Below are 6,141 nucleotides of genomic sequence, written 5' to 3'. Positions count from 1 at the left end.
CGGAACTTTATACTATCTGCGAAATTTGAGAAAGGGGTACAAAAACAAAATTGATGTTTACCTGCCGCATGTACTCATTGGTTGTCAAAACCAATTCATGGTAAACAACCCATCTTGGGAGCACCTACCAAGGGAAAGAAAGAAACTATAAGTTTCATGCAAAATCATGACTCTTCCATTTCATCGGTCATACTTTCCAATATTCAATACCACATGCATGCATGGCTCCCTCTATGGATGAAAGAGTGCGTACATACATGCATACATGACATCTTGGACAATAAAATTCGCATTGTGCATATACATAAGCTTTGCTTTATCTATTTGTAGATTATAAGTACATTATTTTTCCTATAAGAGAATAGTTATAATAGGATTGAAGAAGCTTTTCGTGCTTGAGAGGTCCCAGAAACCAAATTGTCCGCGATGGGAGATACGATATTAATATGCCTAAATCGTCTACCAAATCAGCATTTTGAAAGAAGACTCAAGCAACCACTTTAAACATCAAATCTAGAAGTCTATCAAAAAAAAAAAAATGTCAATTTGGCATACATCAGCAAATTTTACTAATTCAATTAACAATTTAATGAATGCCATACCATGATAAAAGACTAGGAACAAGTCCCTCTTGCCATATGGTCACACCAAATAGGCAAAAGGAAACACAAACATTTTTTGTGTGTGTGTGTTAGAACCGTGTCCATTTCATCTAAGGAGGGAAAAAAACACAAAAATGAGGTTTGAGATTTATATCCACATAGGGGAAACAACTGGCATGGAATCAAATATTCCAAGGCAAACACAAAACTTATTGAAACCAATCTGAATGCAGAAAAGAAATTTGAATATATCCTGATTCTTGTTTGATGACTTCACAGATGAAAAATAAGTACTTTTATCCTCACAATAAGAATTAGTGTGAAAAATTCTAGACGTAATGTTCTTATGGAGTGAAATAAAATAATCAGGCCTCTAGGTGACATCACGGGTACCTTCCTTTAAGTAGGTCAACCTTATGACTTTTATCTAATCTAAGTTTGGAAGAAAGCTATGCAACTAGTGTCTATGAAGATCAACATAAACTGGAAAGTTTTTAAGTTCTGTCATCACTTAGCAGAATCTATCCCAATTGCTCAAGGTTGGAAAATTTATAAAAATAGTAATCCAAATAAGTAATATATACAAGCCATTGCATTTACCACATATACAATGCAATAGATTTGGGGTCAGAACCTCTCATCATTATCGATAACACCAATTAATGACAAATACATGTCTTACCTGTGCTAAACCAGAGGTGGGGTGAATATGAACAGTCTGGAGATGCTTAACTGCCTTATAAAATCCACTCTTCTGTAGCCTCGCAGAATGAGGGAAATAGCCTGAAGATTAATATAGAAAAAGAAAATGAATGAATGAAACTTAACATGATGGAGATGACAACGATTCACGATGACTATGTAGTCCAACTTCTAGTCATCAGAAGCAAAGATTTGTTATATCTTCACCTGCTGTTATAGCCTTCTTTATTCCTTGTAGGTCATTGGAGTTTGATGTCAGTTCAATTTCAACCGTCTCCAATAGCCCCTCCAATTGATCTCGTATGTCTTTTGCACGCTTCATACTCCGAACCTGAGAAGTGAATCCCACAAACATATGTAAGTATCTAGCACACATATCTACAAAAACCAAAATCAAGGAAGATTTAAGAAGAGATAAGAACATGCAAGTCGATATGCTGTCACTGTTAGTTCTTTGTTCTTAAGAATTAAACAAGTATGAAATATCTTCACTTAAGTCGGTAATTAAAATTTATAGACAGAATTCATTGAAGGGGCAACATCAAATTGTCATCATCTCTTACAATGCGACATAGATTCCGGTTAAATCAGCCAATAGAAACCATGATTTCACTTTTACCATAATTATCAAATATCAATCAGAAAATTCAAATAGATAAATCCGAAAAGATCATTAGCAAGCATTGGCCTTGATAATGCAGGCGCAAGGAAGGATAGGCTTGTAGTTTGGTACAAACCTACATTACAAGAGCAGTTCCTAGATAGCTCTGAACAAACATAAGCATGTTTATATGATAATGATAAATAAATAAATAAAAGAGTATAAGCAGAACATGTATACTGAGATACCAAAACACACCTGGATGTAATTCTCATAGCACCACTGTGTTGAGTAGTTGGTTTCTTTCCAGGAACTGTAGACCTAAAAGAATAACACAATACACAGTAAGGTAAATCACTTCTTTCAGAACATGAGCTCAAGAACTTGGTACTACACGTCATGTCATTTCGTGATTACTGGTAAAAATGCAGTGAGAAGATCAATTATGACAATTTGTTAGACTGCATGAACATCATCCAAATTCACATCTTCATTTTCTCCTTGTTTAACAGCCACATAGTTCTGTCAGAACCATGGGTCATTTTTAATCCCTTCAATCTTGATACGCTGCATGAATACAATGAACAATTACAGAAAATGAAGGAGAAGAAAATATCAAAGAGATCTAAAAGTACAGTTCAGTAAAAAAAAAAATTGATTATCCTTAGTAAACATACAACCAAAAGGTATATTTCATTCTCGCACAAAAACAATGTGATTTTGATATGCATACACAAAGTAAAAGTTAGACACTCAAATGATGTGTCAAAAAATAAGAATGGACAGAGAGACTGACATCTTTGAGAAGTTAGAGAGCACCATACAACCTTCTTAAACAAGCTCATTTTATAGACCACTTGCAACAGTTTATTTCACACTGTTTTTCCCTAAGGTTCTAACAATACATTGCTTTTGGAAAATTCATATAAAAACAATTTTGAAAACCTCTTATTAGCGATCTAGAAATTCCAGCAATAATTTCAAGCAACCAAACACTTTCAAAACCAAGCCAATTCAAACAATTGCCCTTCCATATTGCCCTAGATTTTACAAGCTTTCCTTAATCATCACTATTCCTAATTCATAAAACTACCTACCATACCTCTGTGTACAGGCAATTGAATCAACAATTCTGGATCAACACAACACAGATGGCTATAATAGCTGAAATCACAGTAGAAACAGTAAGAGTTGAGAGAGATTGTTCCAAGAGGTTCAAACACCTCTATTGTTTCAGATATAGCAATCAACGTCAAATTTTCTATTCATTACATATCTCATCAACAATAGTATTTGGAGAATTCCATCTCATTCTGCTAATCTATTTTAAAGCATTTTTGATAATATGCACATATATGTCATCCTGTTGTGAACAGCCTCCAATTGCACCCAAATATTAACTTCAATTCTCAATATCTGAAGCAAGAACAGGCTCAGGTTCAAGAACACTGAAGCATCATGTCTATGAAAAATTGAAGTTTGGACTATCTATGCATTTAGATATGTAAACTTTTGTTATATTCACATACTAAAATAAAAATATGGTTTTTTAAGTGGGAATGGCACACCCACGCATGAAGAATCCAGGAACTAACAATTAGTGGTTAACTGATATGTCATTAATTAAACCTCCTTAGGGATGAACTATTTTACAAATATGAAACGAGAAAAGTAAAAGAAGAGATGCTAAAATCATTTTACAAAGAAAATTATCCCTTAGTCATTAGAAGCAGAACACCAGGTTATGGAATCATTTCTTTTGAAAACGACATAAACAAAATGTTGGTGCTTGCATAAATATTTAATAAGTATGCAGTAATTCACATTCAGACTAAGGATTCAAAGGCAATGCAGTGAGAAACCCCCAAAAGGCAGTCATATTTCACCAACACAAGAATAACTTATAATATATGGCTACATAACAATTTCAAATTGCTTGAGCCATGAATAAAAATGTAGAATCTGAGGAGAAAAGTAGGCACAACATATAGAATTGAGATATTTATGGTTATAAAATATTACCTTTGGCAGCACCAATTTTCCATGAACTAATAAGCTAATTCAACAGCGCATCATTCTCTATCCCTTGAGAACCAGAAACAAGACCTTCATCTTGTTTGGTTAGCATGTTCTGCAATGCATGGCCAAACTCATGGAAGACAGTCTCAACCTAATTATAGCAATCAATCAATGTGAAGATCATGAAACCGAAATGGAAAAATCTGCAGAACAGTTGCAGCTTATATGACTCCTCAGAAAATTGCAAACCTTCCAGTGATCAAATAAATAGATATAATCATATAGATATTAAAAAATAATAGTAATATCTATCTCAGTTATTAAACCCAATCCTTAAAACATTCTCTAAAATCAGAAATAGTGACCAATACTTCCACATGAATTGGCATTTATACAACTTAAATTTATTCAAGTTCTGCTCCATTTGGAGAAGTACACACAGAAGTATAATCCATCAATTTTTTGTAGAACACTTGAATATGAGCATTTGAATTAAAAAATTATATAAATAAATAAATAAAAAGGCATACCTGAGAAAGTGTGGATGAATCAGATTCCATAGAGGCAATTTTTCTCTATTTTTCCAAAACAACCAAATTAATAAACTAGGTAGAACCAATCATCAACCGTTCTAAGTCAACACTGCCATTCTCGGTCAAACAGTTAACTAATGAAAATTATAGGAACAAAAAATCTTCAGCAGAAATTGAAATCAACAAGAAGGAAAAAATTAAACCTAGATTTGAGGTAAGAGATGTGTATATTGATCCAATCTTTTGGTTTCTGAGGGGAAAAAAAGGAAAATATAAACAAAAAAAGAAATCTGAATCTTGAATTCATTGAGAGAAAAGTGAAGAAAAGAAAGAAAGTGAAAAACAGAGGTAGAGAATGAGAGGAGAGTGGTGTGTACCTCAAGGCTGAACCTGGAGCTGGACTGAATCAGCAAATCTGGTGCAGAGTTCTGATCAGAGAAGATCGAGGGGTCGATTAAACAGAAATGGAGAGAAAAATTAGGGCAAAAATGAACTATCCATCTTCGATTTCATTTCCGATGCATTAATGTGCCTCGCCGCCTGATCATTCTCATCACAATCAGCCCGTTCCAGATCGTCGTTTTGATGAGTCTGGCGGTAGTCCTTTGTAGACAAAGGTTTTGAAACAGTTGAGGGGAGTGTAGGGTCTGGATTTGAACATACGGCTTATGGAGGGATTGGAGAAGATCAAAGGTAGGGTTAGGGTTTTGAAACCGATGACGAGAGTGGAGAAGACGAAGGTACGGTGAGGTGGCGCGACTGAGCTTTGATCGAATTGGACTGAGGTGTGAAAGAGGCGCGTAGGAATTTTTCATATTTTTTTGAATTAGTAAAGTCATCCCCTACCAAACTGATGGTCGGCTAATGCATTTGGATACCAAAACAACATCGTTTTGGTATCAGCGACCAAATTATATTAGTCGCTAAAAATAGCATACGCAGCCCCCTTTTTAATTTCATTCTCCCGCCCACATTTTTGGTGACAATTAGTGTAATTTGGTCAGCAAAAATTACTTATTTGCGACCAAAAATTTTAGTCAGTAACAGTATCAATTTTTAGCTATGAAATTTACTTTGGGTCGGCAAATGTCATTTTTTTGCGACAAAAATTTTTTTGGTCAGCAAAAGTGGTCGGCAAATGTGTAAATTTTTGTAGTGTAGTGCTTGAGTTGACCAAGCAATTCGGTGGACTTTGTTTTGTGGAGCATCAATTTGTTTGATCATTATTTGGTGGGTTGATTTGGTTCGTTATTTTGGATCTTCTACAACTTTGGTTCTGAAGATTTTGGTTCATCTATTTGGTAAGGTCTTTCTTCTTTGTTTATTTGTGATTATTTGGAATTCACCTAAGGGTAGTTTTGTGAGACCATTAGTGTCTCGTTTGTAATCGTTTGGAACTTATTTGGTTGATAGTGGAATCGGATTTCGATCCCGTGAACGTACCTCACATTGAGAAAATCACGTAAAAATTCTTGTGTTGTTTTTTATTTAATTTTTCCGCATTAGTTTTTATTCCCATTGATTGATTTACTTGTGGGGAATCACATATTTTCCCTAACAGTTCTGTCATTACAAGTGATGGAAAGATGCTGGAAATGCTGCCAAAGAAAAGTGAAGCGAAAGCGAAAGCGAAAGCAAAAAAGAAATAATAGAAGGCACCGAGGAAGTGACGAAGAAGAAAAAA

At 34.6% G+C, this 6,141-nt stretch overlaps 1 long non-coding RNA gene across 2 annotated transcripts; it reads right to left on the bottom strand.

The window, feature by feature from the left end:
• Nucleotides 1–3,923: 3,923 nt before the first annotated feature.
• LOC145819802 (uncharacterized) lies at nt 3,924–4,951 on the bottom strand. 2 transcript variants are annotated; one of them, XR_014360574.1, is made up of 3 exons: nt 4,835–4,951; nt 4,455–4,499; nt 3,924–4,075 (listed from the first exon to the last, which is right to left on the bottom strand). It is a non-coding gene; the product is annotated as an uncharacterized LOC145819802 (long non-coding RNA). The 2 variants fall into 2 exon arrangements; XR_014360575.1 differs by having other exon boundaries at nt 3,924–4,036.
• Nucleotides 4,952–6,141: the final 1,190 nt, after the last annotated feature.

Source organism: Camellia sinensis, chromosome 2 (genome assembly GCF_055761805.1).
Source record: "Camellia sinensis isolate YWXY chromosome 2, ASM5576180v1, whole genome shotgun sequence".
In the NCBI taxonomy this organism is placed as follows: Eukaryota; Viridiplantae; Streptophyta; class Magnoliopsida; order Ericales; family Theaceae; genus Camellia; species Camellia sinensis.
The sequence above is the reverse complement of the archived record's forward strand: the minus strand, read 5'-3'. Positions and strand labels throughout refer to the sequence as shown.